General features: G+C 43.2%; 1 protein-coding gene across 2 annotated transcripts in view; it reads right to left on the bottom strand.

Moving 5' to 3' along the window:
• Positions 1–5,958, bottom strand: part of TTBK2 (tau tubulin kinase 2) — a 76,754-nt gene extending 70,796 nt beyond the window's left edge. Inside the window, exon 1 of one of the 2 annotated variants that reach the window (XM_063439555.1) lies at positions 5,910–5,958. The gene's annotated coding sequence lies outside the window, so the exon portion shown is untranslated. Of the gene's footprint in view, positions 1–5,718; positions 5,769–5,909 lie in introns of those variants that run through there. The other variant, XM_063439556.1, reaches the window with a different exon arrangement.
• Between the last annotated feature and the right edge of the window lie 12,026 nt (positions 5,959–17,984).

A 17,984-nucleotide genomic window follows, 5' to 3' on the forward strand; every position in this document is an offset into this window, starting at 1 on the left:
CACAAATTGTTCCGAATCTTATTTGCACCTTCAAGCAAAAAAAAATAAATAAATTAAAAAAAAGCAGTCACTGAATACTGACTGCATTAAGTTAAAACACAAACTGAAATTTCAGGACACATTTGGATATTGTTCCTATAATTTGCAATTCTCAGGCATATTTGGACTTTAGAGAATAAATGCGTGTATCAATTACAACTGCTCCAAAGTCTGCCGAAACATGACTCCCGCTTCACGATGTCCCTCAAGTCCATACTAATTTTACAAATTAGCCATGGTTATTTCTACTTTGTTCTGAAAAGAATGCATGGATATTAAGCCTCATTTATATGTGAGAACAGTAAATCTCCAAGACACAGTCATTTAAAATGCAAATATCTTTATTCTGAATATAAAAAAAAAACAAAAACTACGTAAATCTCTTGAAGAGGGCCCCACTCTAAATCGTTATACTTTAATTACTTCTACATGAATTATCGGACAAAATCAGTGAGAGTATATTGGTTCAGGTTCAAAAAATTCATATCAAAGTTGTCCATCTGTGATTCTCAACCAACCAGCAAACAGCTAAGAATTCTGGGAAATAAGTGAAACAACAGCTGGAGAGAATCTTTGACAGGTGCAACGAGAACAAATGTACATTCTGCATAGATTGAAAAGCAAAATGTCAACATACATTTATTATTATTTTTTTACATTTACGTTTGCCCTAATATAATATCCCAAAGGGTGTTTCAGATTTCTCAAATACACTCATATCTCTAAATATTAATAGGCTTTTATGTAAAAGTAAATCAATTTGGCTGCACCAATATTAATAATAGTATTCCATTCTAAAAAGCCTTTTTAATGCACAATGGGCGTTACAATAGCTCTGTCACTTATTGATTCTGCAGCTCCCAGCCAAGGAAGCTTGATCTTCCTCCCATCCCCCCAACACACACACATTTTTTAATTCTTAACTGGGTTTAAGTGATCTATTTGATGTTTTCATAATCCCTCCGGGTCTCTTTTCCTGGCACTGCCTACTTATAAAGTTTCTAAGATGGCAGCTCCTGAACATCCAATCTGTTGCCTTTCCATGGGCATGTACATGAAATCGCATGCATGCCGAGTACACCAGCAGCTTCCACTGACCCCCATGTTGATTCTCGCAATCATGTGACAGTCAACACTGAGTATCAGTGATGAGGTGCTGGATGGAGGACAGTAAATACACACTGACAAGCTTGACAAAAAAATCCTCTGTCAACTTTTTCCAACCTGCTGGTTATACATGAGGAATGTATAACTTTGCACACACAAAAATAATAAGAACACGTTAAAAGAAACCTCTAAGAGCTGTTATGGTGCCAGGGGTTTCAATGTAGTACTCAAACCGTTTTACTACAGTTTAACTTCTTAGCTGCTGTCTGCCAGGCAGGGATCCCCGCCCCCACTACATCCAACAGAGAGCAATACGTTCTCTTTGTGAGCCAAGTCTGGCAGTGCAGGGCTAAGGTCAGGAGACCTAAGGAAGCTCCTAAGCAATTTGAATACTTACAATGGGGGTCACCAGGCCACCCCTGGCACCATAACCCCTACAACGCACTGTAGTGGTTATGGTGTTTTGAGTATTCCTTTAAACTTACCTGTTATGCAGCACCGGGGCAGTTTCCTCACAGCGGCTGCTCTACCTACTCTGAAATCATCGTACTGTATGATCTCAGTTCAATCCAAAGCTTCTCATAAAGCAAATCAAATAGCTTTAATGAGGAATCACCACTAGTGACTGTCACTCTGACACCCACAAGAGGCGCATTTTAGGCAAAATATAAATACTGCAATATTTAAAAAAAAATATGCAAGGTTTTGCATTACCAAACCCAGAAAGATAAAGTGACTTTGCTTTCTGTTCTCATGCCCAAACAAACATTTTTATACGTACTGTAAAAATATAAGCAAACAGATCACGCTTCGTGTTAAGATTACACCATTATTTATAACCCCCATTTACTTTCATGTGAGATTTTTGGGACCATATTATTGCAGGAGAAAACGGTTATAAGGTTTGCACTAATAACACTAAACTATACATCACAGCTACAGGAATGTTGCTTCTACAGCATACTACAAACAAATAGCTTTGTAGTCATCAACAAAACTGTCATTCTCAGCATGACTGAGAAAACCTAACTCTCCCAGCAGATACATTTTATAGATGCACCTGGTATATATAACCAACGATTAGATTATCTACATTTATGTCAAAATCTTGCCTTACAGCCCCCCCCCCCCCCCCCCCCCAACTGTAACCAATCTCTGTAGGGCTAAGGATCTGTCTATTGCAGCTTTGTCTGCAATTGGGTGATTGTCTAAAATCTGAAAATTCCTGATCATTTACAATTACAATTACTCTTACTATAAGAGTCATTTAGGAAGCCAGACGGACCTTAGTCTTCTGTAAAATCATCTATATAAATGGTATATAAAAAATACTTCGCTAGCTGCGGTGTGCAATCTCTTTTTAAATCAATGGATAATATCACAGGTGAATATCAAGTGCATCCATCTCCCAGTACATCTTGTGTTCAGAGAGAGTTTCCGTGTAAAGATAGTGATTTATCTCCTGAACACACCCTGAAGGTTAGCAGATATTGATACACATTAATCTTGGTTCTCCATCTAAAATCTTTATCCTGCAAATAGGGTTCCTACCATGTGCTTCTAACGCTGTACTCTCCTTAATTCTGCTTTCTACCTATTCTCTGCCAAACAATGCTTGCGAGGAGCCCTTCAATGCTAAAAGGTCAGTTACAGCCTGCAAACGAGATGGGGAGCTTAAAATTGGATCTGCATTCACAAACTGTCAGACATTGACAGTGTCTACCTCCCCCTAACAGGTTCTCCGCTCCCAGCTATTTTTCTAAACACACAGCATTTTTATTTATTTATTTTAAATATATTGCTATAGGATTTAATAGCATCAAAACACTACGGTGTGAAAGAGATGCACTGATTTACCAGATCACAATAAATACAGACAAAGACATCATAAACATGGTGCAGTCTCAAGGCACAGCCATCACCGGCACTCAGTATACAAACAGGCATCTCCCTGCAGGAGTGGAATAGTACAGCACAATGTAGATCTCAACCCCATTAAAATGAACAAGCACAAAACAAAAAGCAACGAATCACTCAATAATATACCATTATTAATATAATCATTTTTAAAAGTAAATCACATCCCATAGTGCCATAGTACAATTTGGTTCGAAATGCAGCAAATCCGATATCCTCAATATAATAAAAAAAAATCATCAAAGGACGATAAGCAGATTCTACCGGCAATAAAAGGATGGGATTTAACCAACGGTATCACAGACGTATGGATTTTACAATGACGTGGTAGTATTTAAAAATGGATGTATAGATTGACATGTTAAGAGAATGCAACCACGTTCTGGGAATATCTGGATGCTCTCTGTACAATTAAAAAGAAACAATGATCTGAATGCGCGATGGCTGTTCAGATAAAAGAAACAGGATTATTCCTATGGGGAATCTCTGTTCTCCTGGAGGGTCTTTGCTAGTATAATGTTCACATACAAGCTAGCTGGGAGGTTGGGCATCCCTCAGTACATTAAGACTACAGGGCCCCTCCCTACTACTATGTGTGTGTACAGAACACACAGTTATATATAAATATATATATATGGTATACGCACATGAATGTGTACTCTGAAATCATCTCTTTCACAGGATTTATCCGTATTATTTGTAGTAATTCACATATAAAATTGTGCGTTTCTTTTTATTTTTTAAATATACATATTGTAAAGGTAATGTAATAATTCAATATAACATAACATATGTATGTAGGGGCTGCTCAGTATAACAAATTGTTCTATACCTTCAGCGGTATAATAAATTAATCGCAATATAGGTTTGTGTATATGTGATTCTGTATATGAATTGAAATCAGATATTGGTATTCCAGTTTGCCATGTGTGTACCGTATAGATATACAGATATTTACACACTGCCTTTTTGCACATTATAACATAACTATTTATGTTACATGTGTAGTGTACACTACAGTATTCAAAATGCATGTGGCAATTTAAATGTATATATTACACAAGATATTCATACATATAAAAACAAACATTAAAATCTAAAAGATAACTTGTGCTATAAAACATGGCAATGTATACATCTAAAGAGACAAGCATATAGAACACCATTGGCATGTGTATTGAAAGGTTTATGTTAAGAGTGAAATCATTGGAAGTTAAAGGTAGGGAGAGAGAGGATTTTATTTATGGGACATGTACAATGTATTAAAAATTATTTAGAATTTATTGCATAAAGTGGGAAGGGAGTTATGTAAAGTTGGCATGCTGGTGGCAGAGGTGGGCAAGAAATACATGTGGGCTTGAAGGGGGACTGGTGGTGTAATCCAGTGAGAATGATTAATAATGATTGGGGTGCTGGCACTACTTTAGGCATGATAGCGTGTGTACTCCAGTGGATATAGTGGGGGAATGATGGTGTACTCCAGTGGGCATGGTGGGGGAATGATGGTGTACTCCAGTGGGCATGGTGGGGGAATGATGGTGTACTCCAGTGGGCATGGTGGGGGAATGATGGTGTACTCCAGTGGGCATGGTGGGGGAATGATGGTGTACTCCAGTGGGCATGGTGGGGGAATGATGGTGTACTCCAGTGGGCATGGTGGGGGATTGATGGTGCACTCCAGTGGGCATGGTGGGGGAATGATGGTGTACTCCAGTGGGCATGGTGGGGGAATAATGGTGTACTCCAGTAGGCATGGTGGGGGAATGCTGGTGTACTCCAGTGGGCATGGTGGGGGAATGATGGTGTACTCCAGTGGGCATAGTGGGGAAATGATGGTGTACTCCAGTGGGCATAGTGGGGAAATGATGGTGTACTCCAGTGGGCATAGTGGGGAAATGATGGTGTACTCCAGTGGGCATAGTGAGGAAATTATGGTGTACTCCAGTGGGCATAGGGGGGAAATGGTGTACTCCAGTGGGCATAGTGGGGGAATTATGGTGTACTCCAGTGGGCATAGTGGGGAAATGATGGTGTACTCCAGTGGGCAAAGTGGGGAAATGATGGTGTACTCCAGTGGGCATAGTGGGGAAATGATGGTGTACTCCAGTGGTTACGGTGTGGTGATGATGATGGTATACTCCGTGGTTATGGTAATGGTAGTGTACTCAGTGGTTATGGTACTGATAGTGTCCTCTCACGGTGCAGGCCCGGATAGGGGGGTCGTTCTCTTACCTAAGTGGTTATGGTGGGGTGATAGTGTACTCAGTGGTTATGGTACTGATGGTGTATTCAGTGGATATGGTGGGTTGATAGTGTACTCAGTGGTTATGGTACTGATGGTGTATTCAGTGGTTATGGTGGGGTAATGGTGTACTCAGTGGTTATGGTGTATTCAGTGGTTATGGTGGGGTGATAGTGTACTCAGTGGTTATGGTACTGATGGTGTATTCAGTGGTTATGGTGGGGTGATAGTGTACTTAGTGGTTATGGTACTGATGGTGTATTCAGTGGTTATGGTGTATTCAGTGGTTATGGTGATAGTGTACTCAGTGGTTATGGTGATAGTGTACTCAGTGGTTATGGTGGTAATGACGGTGTCCTCTCACGGTGCAGGCCCGGATAGGGGGAGGAGGGGGGGGGGTGTCGGTCTCTTACCTCAGTGGCCGCCCGGGGGTGACATGCTGGCTATTCCGGTAAATCCTAGCGGCTCACACAGACCCCACTAACCGCCAGCCGCTGCCACACACTGAGCGCACCCATCCCGGTCTCCCAGCGCCCGGTCACAGCCAGCTCCCCCAGCTCCCCCTGCTCTCCATCACTGCAGCACCAGCGACGTCACAACCTACCTTCCCAACCAGCCCCCGGCACAGCCTGGACACGCCCACCGCACAACATCCGACACAACGGTTGGCAGACGCTGTCCGTTACTGGGGCGTGGCCAGCAAAAAGCCTGTGTCAATCACGCGCGAGGGGCGGGGAGAATGCCACTCCGCCGCTCAGCCACGCCCAGTGAATGCTTCAATCCTGACGGCGAGTACGGTTACCTGGGAGAAGCGTCACATTGACACTGCGCATGCGCCGGGCTGCCCGGGGGCCGCAGGGAAATGTAGTTTATAACAATGGCCGGGGCAATCAGCCTGGATTGCCCTATGGAGGTCTATTCACTGAGCTCCAATATCCGCCTCATCCAAATCTCACATACAGTCAACGGGAAGGGCAGCCATAACTCTCAGCCAGCCACCCCCCCCCCACAAAAAAAACTAACATCACTCCTAGCCAACCCCCCCAACCCAACATCACTCCTAGCCAACCCCCCCAACCCAACATCACTCCTAGCCAACCCCCCCAACTCAACATCACTCCTAGCCAACCCCCCCAACCCAACATCACTCCTAGCCAACCCCCCCAACCCAACATCACTCCTAGCCAACCTCCCCAACCCAACATCACTCCTAGCCAACCCCCCCAACCCAACATCACTCCTAGCCAACCCCTCCAACCCAACATCACTCCTAGCCAACCCCCCCAACCCAACATCACTGCTAGCCAACCCCCCAACCCAACATCACTCCTAGCCAACCCCCCCAACCCAACATCACTCCTAGCCAACCCCCCCAACCCAACATCACTCCTAGCCAACCCCTCCAACCCAACATCACTCCTAGCCAACCCCCCCAACCCAACATCACTGCTAGCCAACCCCTCAATCCAACATCACTCCTAGCCAACACCCCCAACCCAACATCACTCCTAGCCAACCCCCCCAACCCAACATCACTCCTAGCCAACCCCTCCAACCCAACATCACTCCTAGCCAACCCCCCCAACCCAACATCACTCCTAGCCAACCCCCCAACCCAACATCACTCCTAGCCAACCCCCCCCAACCCAACATCACTCCTAGCCAACCCCCCCCAACCCAACATCACTCCTAGCCAACCCCCCCAACCCAACATCACTGCTAGCCAACCCCTCCAACCCAACATCACTCCTAGCCAACCCCTCCAACCCAACATCACTCCTAGCCAACCCCCCAACCCAACATCAATCCTACCCAACCCCCCAACCCAACATCGCTCATAGCCAACCCCCCCAACATCACTCCTAGCCAACCCCCCCAACATCACTCCTAGCCAACCCCCCCAACCCAACATCACTCCTAGCCAACCCTCCCAACCCAACATCACTCCTAGCCAACCCCCCCACCCAGCATCACTCCTAGCCAACCCCCCAAACCCAACATTACTCCTAGCCAACCCCCCAACCTAACATCACTCCTAGCCAACCCCCCCAACCCAACATCACTCCTAGCCAACCCCTCCAACCCAACATCACTCCTAGCCAACCCCCCAATCCAACATCACTCCTAGCCAACCCCCCAACCCAACATCACTCCTAGCCAACCGTCCAACCTAACATCACTCCTAGCCAACCCCCCAACCCAACATCACTCCTAGCCAACCCCCCAACCCAACATCACTCCTAGCCAACCCCTCCAACCCAACATCACTCCTAGCCAACCCCCCAATCCAACATCACTCCTAGCCAACCCCCCCAACCCAACATCACTCCTAGCCAACCGCCCAACCTAACATCACTCCTAGCCAACCCCCCCAACCCAACATCACTCCTAGCCAACCCTTCCAGCCCAACATCACTCCTAGCCAACATCACTCCTAGACAACCCCCCCAACCCAACATCACTCATAGCCAACCCCCCAACCCAACATCACTCCTAGCCAACCCCCCAACCCAACATCACTCCTAGCCAACACCCCCAACCCAACATCACTCATAGCCAACCTCCCAACCCAACATCACTCCTAGTCAACCCCCCCAACCCAACATCACTCCTAGCCAACCCCCAACCCAACATCACTCCTAGCCAACCCCCCAACCCAACATCACTCCTACTCTACCCCCCCACCATCACTCCTAGCCAACCCCCCAACCCAACATCACTCCTAGCCAAACCCAACATCACTCCTAGCCAACCCCCCTAACCCAACATCACTGCTAGCCAACCCCCCAACCCAACATCACTCCTAGCCAACACCCCAACCCAACATCACTCCTAGCCAACCCCCCAATCCAACATCACTCCTTGCCAACCCCCAACCCAACATCACTCCTAGCCAACCCCCCAATCCAACATCACTCCTAGCCAACCCCCCCCCCCCAAACTAACATCACTCCTAGCCAACTCAACATCACTCCTAGCCAACCCCCCAATCCAACATCACTCCTAGCCAACCCCCCACAAACTAACATCACTCCTAGCCAACCTCCCCAACCTTACAGCACCCCTAGCCAACCCCATCAACTCAACATCACTTATGGTGCTAGGCTTATGGTGCAGAATTCTGCAAAACATTTATTTTATTTTGTGTAAAAACTATGAAGATTTGAGCATGCAAAACAATGCAGCAGATTAATGAGGCCAAAATCTATCAAATGCATTAAAGTTATATTGGTGCCCGGAATGTCCATTTAATTTAATAGATTCTACAACTTTAACTGTCTCAGGGATTAGTGTCATTTGGGCTGTGCCGCATGACTCCAGTGCACTTACCCAGCAATGACACATACGGGCAGTCACGGGTGGAATGACACAAGATAGACTCATCATAAACAAAAGGTGAGTAAAAGTGTCCAGCGTCAAAAATGACACCAGAACGAGACAATATAAGTTATGACTTTGGACCAGTCCTATAGTGCACACCAGCAGCTGGAGTTCTGACGCTCCCCCATATTTAGGCTTTCCTCCCTTGTCTGAGGACATGCCAATACCCTCTTCAGGTCTTCCTGTTCTTCCTTGGTAAGGTCTAGAATTCCATCCCCATGTCTATACCCTTACAGCTCTACTTTCGTCCCACAACCAGCTCTGTATGACTGTGGGTATCACTGCATGTGGAGTAAAAGGATAACCTGTCCATCTAGATCTATTCCTTTAGTGTCATATTCCCGTCTGTAAAATGTGCCGTATTGATTTGTTTAGCTTACAGTCTCTGTGATGCGTATCAAATTCCACTGAGCAATAGCAGTCAATAACCATTTTTCTATCTTAGCAGGAATAATGATGAGATTTTGGCCCTGCTCATATAGTGTTACTCCAACAGGGGGAGACCTTTTTGGCATAATACGGCCTATTGGGCACAATGAAGTGAACCCGTCTCCATTTCACCATAAATCCTGCAAAAATTGAGTTTTTACTTCCCTGGAATCCAGCATCGGGAGCTGCCACTCCTCCATCTGACGTCACGTGGGCCTTGCACAGAAACACTGCACATACTGACTCCTACCACCATCACCACTTCAGATGATTGAAGTGGTCATGGTGGTTCAAGTAATCCTTTAAATAATTTGAATATTTTCTAAAATCTTTAGACACTTCCCAAATTCCATGGCTTATGTGTAAATTATCTTTTATTTTATGTGTTATATTCAAACTTTAATTCAAGAAGACTTCTCATTTTTACATTTGCCCCTGTCCACATATTGCTCTTTATAAAGGACCACTCCAAACACACTGTAGTGGTTAAAAGGCCACCCATCCAGGGCAGGTAGTTACACTGTTTGCAAATAGTTTGACAAATTACCTGGGTACCAATAGATGACGCTCACATCATCCATGAGAGGCAGAAACTGCCTACATTGAACTAAGTTGAAGGATTCAGCTCATCTGACACTCTCAGCCAACAGGCCGGCCCTGCACTGCAAGATTTAGCTCAGGGTCGCTAACGTAAGATCCATGCAGGAGTTTCCAGCATTTCTGTGATCAGTGCCTAGCGGAGCCCAGGTAAGTTGTCAAACCATTCACAAACAGAGTGCTTACCCTGGGAGGACATCGGGGAACTCTCGGCATACTGCAGTGGTTATGGTGCATGGAGTGTTCATTTTATCCACCCAAGAAAATGCTCAATATCCCCCTTTGGTAGAGGAAGTTGAAAGACTGCAATACACTGAGGAGATATGGTCCAGAACAAACTTCCTGCATTGATACAGATAGCATCCATGCACAATCTCAGTGATATAAAACGTTCCTTATAAACGGTGTGTTTTCCATGAAGCCTACAAATGCGGTGTGGTAGGATGAGGTTATTTAGATCTATTTTACTAATCAAATGTTAAAATAAAGAATGGCCTCCATTTGGAAATGTTAGTATGTAATCCCTATGGTTAAAGTATACGTTTTATTATTGAATGATGTATACGAATCGCCTATTCTGTACCAGAATGCTATTTCTAACAAACCCGTGACAATGTAAGGAAACCTAAAATATTGCAAGTCCTGTTGGTTTTCATCTCACAATTTCCTGTTTTTAGAATTTTCTTGTCTAGAATTTGAGAAGTGAAAATGTGCAGAAGATTGTACACTCCCTTTTTAATATCTATGCAATAAACTTGAACTGTGTATAATATCCACCTATCTGTGGCTGTATTTTCTCTGTGACGTGAATCTACATAATTTGTTGCTTTCCAAGGTCCACATACGTGCCTTTTTGTTGTCACAATTGTTCTGCTTATATTGAATGAAGCCACAGCGCTTTCCATGCTTTCTGTCGCTTTAATTACAGGTCAACAATGATATATTTCAAGTAATTAACTCATCGATATCTAAAAGTTAAACATTCAGGGCATCATAAGAACTTCATTTCAATGGTGCCAGGAGATTCTGGATAGGTACCATCTGCTCAACTTTTTGCTTAACCCCTTAAGGACCAAACTTCTGGAATAAAAGGGAATCTTGACATGTCACACATGTCATGTGTCCTTAAGGGGTTAAGGGGTTAAGGACACATGACATGTCATGATTCCCTTTTATTCCAGAAGTTTGGTCCTGAAGCAGTTAAACCGTTCGCAAAAGGTTTAAACTCTCAAGGTAAAACAACGTCCACAATCTCCTGGTACCATGCCTGCTTCACTGAGTTTAAGTTGTTATGGTGCCCGTAGTGTTTCTTTAGGTAAGCACACCCTCCATATTAACTGTTACACACCCAGAGAAAGGCGTTCGTGTCGAAACTGGTCTGTGTAATATTATGGAAATGGGGCAATACTGTAGATTTTAGCAAGATGTTTTTCATTGTGATGCTCTTGGAGCTGAGAAACAAAATAACAATTTGATCAATTTATCCATTCTCAGAATATACATAGTAATAAAAATACCATAAGGTTTACAAAGGGACAAATAGCACCAAAAAAACAACAACAACAACACACAGACGCACACTATTGTTACAATGGCACATGTGAAGCGTTGGGATATATTAGGCAGCAAATGAAAAGTCAGTTCTTGAATTTCATGTGTTGGAAGCAGGAAAAATGGGCAAGGGAAAAGATCTGAACAGTGCATCTCCAAAACAGCAATATTTGTGGGGTGTTCCCAGTATGCAGTGGTTAGTACCTACTGAAAGTGGTGCACGGAAGGACATCCGTTAAACCCAGGGCCGTCTTTAATATTGATGGGGCCCTGGGTAAGCATTTGATTGGGCCCCCTGGACCCTGCCCCCCACTCCGTGACATGCAATCACGTCCCCCACTCCCCAACGCAGCAGTGAAACTAAAGTAGAGATGGCACAGGTGCAATCATTTTTTGGGCCGCGCAAGGGTGGCCAAATGATAGATCCCCCTCTCTCTTGCAACTCCAACAATGCTTTGACAGCTGGTGCTCTACCATTTTCCCATGCTTGCAGGGTTGTATTTAGCACAGAGCCCTGTGTGTGTTTGAATATAAGCATGTTTTTGTACGGAGTATGTTGTGTGTAAATGTAGGGGTGTGTTTGTATGTGGTGTTAGCGTTTGAATGCAAGCATGCATTTATGTGTAGTGTTTGTTTTTGAATGCAAAATGGGGTGTGTATTTATATATATCTTTAATGTTTAACACAAAGGTGTGTTTGTATGTAGTATTGACGCTTCAATGCATGACTTTGTTTGCAAGTAGTGTTGATGTTTGAATGCAGGGGTGTACTTGTGTGTAGTGTTGGCGTTTTGAATGCTGAGATGTATGCACATGTACACATACATTGCCACATACACACACACACCCACATTGAAACACATGCAGACACACAGATATAAACACCGACACTCACACTGACACACATGCAGACACAGACTGACACAGATACACAACCTGACACACATGCAGACACATATATACAAACACTGACACATGTGGATACTCAGACACACTGACACACATGCAGATACACAGATAAACACACCAACTAACTCTATACAGATACACAGACAGATATACACACACAGGTACAAACACTGACAACGTACAGATACACAAATACATACAATAACATACAGATACACACTGACACACATACAGACACGCAGATACACAACCTGACACACATGCAAATACACACAGTTACACATACTAACACTCATGAACATACACACAATGACACACATGCAGATACAGATACATACAGACTACGTATAGAAACATAGATATACTGACTAAATACAGATATACACACTGACACACATACTGACAACATAGAGATACACACTGACAGACATATTGAGACACATAGTGACTGACAGACATCTGAACACACACAAACTGACACACAGACATACTAACATGCACTGAGTGAGGGGAGAGATGCTCTGTAGGTAGCAGTTCCCCTGTCAGTATGGATAAGATGCTCTGCAGTGATGGGTAGAGAGAGGCCCAGAGTTTGTAGGTGGCGAGATGTGCTGCAGCTTTAGGAGATTTAATGTGAGATAGTCTGCATCTTGCTTGTGTTTTCATTGCTGTCTGGGTGTGATCAGTAAGGTGACATGCAGCTCACACAGGGGGTATGTTAAAAGGTCTCCATAGTTCTGTGTTATTATAGTCGGGGCTCTCTGACATCTTATTACAGGAGGGATCTAAGCCCCTTATCCAAATGTTCCTCTCCCTTTCCCCAGCTCAGTGTTTCTAACTTAATTTCACTCCTAGTTATCATAGCAAACTTTAAATACTGTCATGGCAAGAAATAACGTTTAGTATACACTGATAGGCATATATATCTGTGGGTTTATATACGGTATAATCAGCTTGTATAATGCACATTGTGTGATGCACACCTATTAGAATTTCTAATATTGTGTTTACTTATCCTTATCGTTGGGGTTTATCAACTATAACCACTGCAGCCCTCTGACATACTGACACACACACACACAGACATACTGACACACATGCAAACTTAAGAGGATGGCTTGCCTGGGGTCCAATGGCAGACTGATGTAGTTGGGAGTGAGAGGCTCAGCCCCCTCCTTACGACTTTCTCCTCCCTCCCACGCTGCTTCTCTCTATCTGGGAGGAAGTAAATAACGGCAGTCACGTCCTCCCAGCCTGTTAAAGCAAGGGGGCCCGGTCGCGCTGTTAAAGGGCCACAGCGTCCGACCGGTCCCATGGGGCAGATAAATGTGTTTTGCGCACAGCGGGGCCCACAGGGCAGCTACCTTGGGCCCCCCAGGAGTAACTGGGCCCGGGGCAGCTGCCCAGTTTGCCCCGCTTTAAAGACGAACATGGTTGAACCGGCACTAGGGTTAGGGGCACCTAAGGCTCATTGTTGCACATAGGGAGTGAAGGCTAGTGAAGGTCTGATCACACAGAAGAGCAACTGTAGCTCAAATTGATACATGGTGACCACTACCCACAGCAGAAAGTGCCTGCAATGGTGACTTAAGAGTCACAACAAGAACATGGGGCAATTAAAGAAGGTAGCTTAGTCTGATGAATCACACTTTATTTTACATCTGGTAGATGGTCGGGTGTGTTTACCTGGGGAAGAGATGGCAACAGGATACACTATGGGAAATTCACTCTGATATCCAGGCAATTCTCACTTTGGTGAAAAATGCTGCATGTGTAAAATGATTACCATATAAAGTTATGGGGATTAATTCCCTAAATATTCAATTGTGGTGAATTGATAGCAAAATTTTAATTAAAATAGCCAAGATGTGACTATAGCAGAGTTGGCGATTATATTCCAAATCACCTGTTTTAGACTAAATTTGCAATAAGGTTTTTAATTACCTATCATTTGGGTTGATTGTACACATCAGGCTATATTTGCTAAACACAATTTGGCATTTATTTAAAGTAAATAGTGTGTCAGATAAAAATAAATAAATATATATATTTATTTATTTTTTAAATAGGTTTTTAGTTACATTTTCCCCACTCCGAGGATCCCTCGGTACTGCTCACCTCTCCTCCTTCTGCTACGTCAAGGAAGAGGCATGGCTTCCTCCAATATGTTCCAATCCAATGCTCCATTGGGGGCCTGATGCGCATGCACAGTTAGCACAGTGTAACCGCCACTGGAAATTTGTTTAACCCTTCTAAGTTAACCTTGCCATTTCTGGAAACCTTGAATGGTGAAAAAGACAGGACCAGTGCGCTCAGACCTCTTCACATTTAGATAAAGTGGCCTGGATGACACTGTGATCCTTTAATATTTGAGTTACTACTTTAACTCTAGCCAAGGAAGGTCAGAGCCTTGATGGGTATAAACAAGAGTTGGGCTCCACCTAGTGTTCAATGTAAAAACACAGCAATCTCAGCAATACAGGGGAAATACACAAACTGTAAAGGAATTGAGCCATTTCACAGAAACTCAAAGTAATTAACCAGCTTAAATTAAGATACAATCAAGAATAAAAAAAAAAAATATTGAGAATGGAAATTAAAACCACCAAGAATGAAAAAGGCATGCATATCTATCTATAGAAAAAAAACAAAGTGCATTAAAACACTTAGTCTAGGCCAATATCTTCCACATTATATTTAAAGGAATGCTCCAGACCGCTAAAGCACGTCAGCTTGCTGAATAGCATTGTGTGGGAGAAGTATGTCCTGATATTTTTTTTTTTAATTTTGCATGCAGGAATGTGTTTGTCTGTAGTGTTGGCTTTTAAAGACAGGTGTGTTTTTGTGTGTAGTGTTGGTGATTAAATAAAGAGGTGTTTATATACATTTAGTGTTTAACCCCTTAGTACCCAGACCGTTTTTCAATTTCCTTACCGTTAAGGACCAGGGCTGTTTTTACATTTCTGCAGTGTGTGTGTGTTTAGCTGTAATTTTCCTCTTACTCATTTTCTGTACCCACACATATTATATGCTGTTTTTCTCGCCATTAAATCATCTTTCTAAAGAGACCATTATTTTCATGTCATCATATAATTTACTATAAAAAAATTATAAAATATGATGAAAATATTTTTTTTTAAAAACACCTTTTTCTAACGTCGACCCCCAAAATCTGTTACGCATCTACAACCGCCAAAAAACACCTGTGCTAAATAGTTTCTAAATTTTGTCCAGATTTTAGAAATACCCAGTGTTAACATGTTCTTAGCTTTTTTTCTGCAAGTTATAGGGCTATAAGTACAAGTAGGACATTGCTGTTTCAAAATATATATTTATAAAATTTATCAGAAGTGACATTGTAACAGTGTTATCTGTCATAAATCTCTGAATCACACCTCACATGTACATGTATTTTTTTTTAAAGTAGACAACCCAGGGTATTCAATATGGGGTATGTCCAGTCTTATTTAGTAGCCACTTAGTCACAAACACTGGCCATGTATAAGTTAGCATTTATATTTGTTTGTGTGTTAAAAATGCAAAAAACAATTATGAACGCTAAATGTGGCAGTGTTCATGACTAAGTGGCTACTAAAAAAAGACTGAACATACCCCATTTCCAATACCTTGGATTGTCTTCTTTTGTAAATGGTATGCCATCACGGGGGTAATTCTCATTCCTGGCTACCATACGCTCTCAAAGGCAACATTACCAATCTGGCAAATTTCAATGTGAAAAAAACTGAAACACAAGCCTTATATTTGACTCAGTAACTTTCAAAAACACTCTAAAACCTGTACATGGGGGGTACTGTTATACACACTTATACTGTTATGTACTCGGGAGACTTTGCTAAACACAAATATTAGTGTTTCAAAACAGTAAAACGTATCACTAGGTGGGGATCATACCATCTATGCTGATCTATTATCATAGATCAGTTAGCCTGCTCTATGTACTGTGAGTATATTTTATATACTAGCAATATTTTATTGAGAGCACTATTGCTGTTTTATTATCTTCCCTCCGATCTCCTGATACCATCTTTAAGAACACTCATCATATATCCTAGAGGCAGGGATTGTACCAATGTATGCCTACCACACTAGAGCTAGTATAAGCTCTACCAAATGTGTGTGTATTTACTATATTTTATCATCTTTTACCCACTGTGGAACATACTGCACCATTATTGTTTCCATTTTTATCTCCCCCTTGGCTCTCTGTCACTGCACCGAAGAGGATACTCACTGCATATCCTATAAGCGGGGATTATACCGCTGCAAGCTATACACACCATAGCTGGATTAAGCTCTACCAAATGTGAATAAGACTTCTTCCTTTATAATTGACTCCTTTTGGAACGCCCTGCACCATCATTCCTTTCATCTCTTATCGCCCTCTCCTATATATTTGAACATTGCAATGAGCGGAACCTTACAACTCCAGATAAAGGGCTCTCCCTGTGTGGCCGCCGTTCGTATGACCGAACGCCACATGCTGGAGAAAACAGGGGCAATCTTGTTGCACAAAAAGAGGCAGCGGTCAAGTGACTTTAACTAAAATTGGACACACGACTTTACGAACGCCGGTCAACTTCACGCACGCCTGCTTCTTTTCACCGACCAGCCAGGAGAGCGCTATTCGGTATTATTCCCACGAACTAGGGGAGCAAACACTACTCAAGAGCCAGGGGAACAGTTCATGAATTTGTTCGGTTTTATAACTCCCCAAAATAGACCGACCACTACCTCTGAAACTGCGGAATTGTTTTGGGCATAAGACTTTGTGTGCAGTCGGTCAAATTATGACTTCCATGGAAATCCCAAACTTTTGGATATGTTGGTCCCCCAGATCGGGGCTATCAAGGGATGTGACTGTTGTGGGGTTTCCATGTGTTTTGGGGGTACTTTTGGGGTGTTATTAAAATGTGTGTTATCTGTGCCTGGAGATAATTGAGTTTAGTACAGTTCCTGACTCAATTATCTCACAGGCACAGGGAGGGATTATCCTGTTTTGTGTAGGAGTGTCCTGGACCTGAGAGCCAATGTAAGTACAGTGTGCATTTTGCCATAGTCCCCTCTCAGGTCCAGTGGGGAATGCCCCTGGAATATGTCACGGTAAACCCCTTGCATGGGGACTTGCATATAAACCGGTCAGTTGGCCTGAAGAAATTCTTTCCTGTTGTACCCTTCATCTAGTTTAGGCTGATGTTTGGGTATACGTCTGATTGCTTGGAGAATTTACTGGGATACTGCATTTCCTTCTGGAGAACATTCAAATCAACACCCTCAACATCCTCCCCATTAATTTCAGTTATTTCTTCTAAATATTTTTTATTGCCAACCCCATTCTTACCTTTTCAGGGCAACCCAGTGATCCAGTGGGGGTGCATGTAATACTCTAGTTTCCAGGTGTTTGTTCCTTGGTGGAGCATGTGGTCTGCACTACTGGCAGGTTCAGAGCAACATGACCACTACATGCTCTCCCCCACCGTGACTCAGATAAGTGTCTAGGTAACCTGGTGGCAAAGACTTGAGTAATTTCGAAGCTGACTGTGCAGTGCTTGTTACCTGCACTCACTAAACACTGTGTGTTGTGTGTGATGACGCTGTGCGTGTGGATTGCCCAGCGCACCTCAATGCCTTTTCATTATATGAAGTTCGATAAACGGAGTACCGTTTTCTTGATTAATTATATCTGGATGCACGAAGCCATCTAAATGTACCTTTCCGAGGGAGTATGGCCTGGCTGCCATATTGAAAGGTCGCACATTGCTTGAGCTTCATGGAGAAACAAAATTTGACTGAAA

The sequence above is a fragment of the Pelobates fuscus genome, chromosome 13 (assembly GCF_036172605.1).
Source record: "Pelobates fuscus isolate aPelFus1 chromosome 13, aPelFus1.pri, whole genome shotgun sequence".
NCBI lineage: Eukaryota > Metazoa > Chordata > Amphibia > Anura > Pelobatidae > Pelobates > Pelobates fuscus.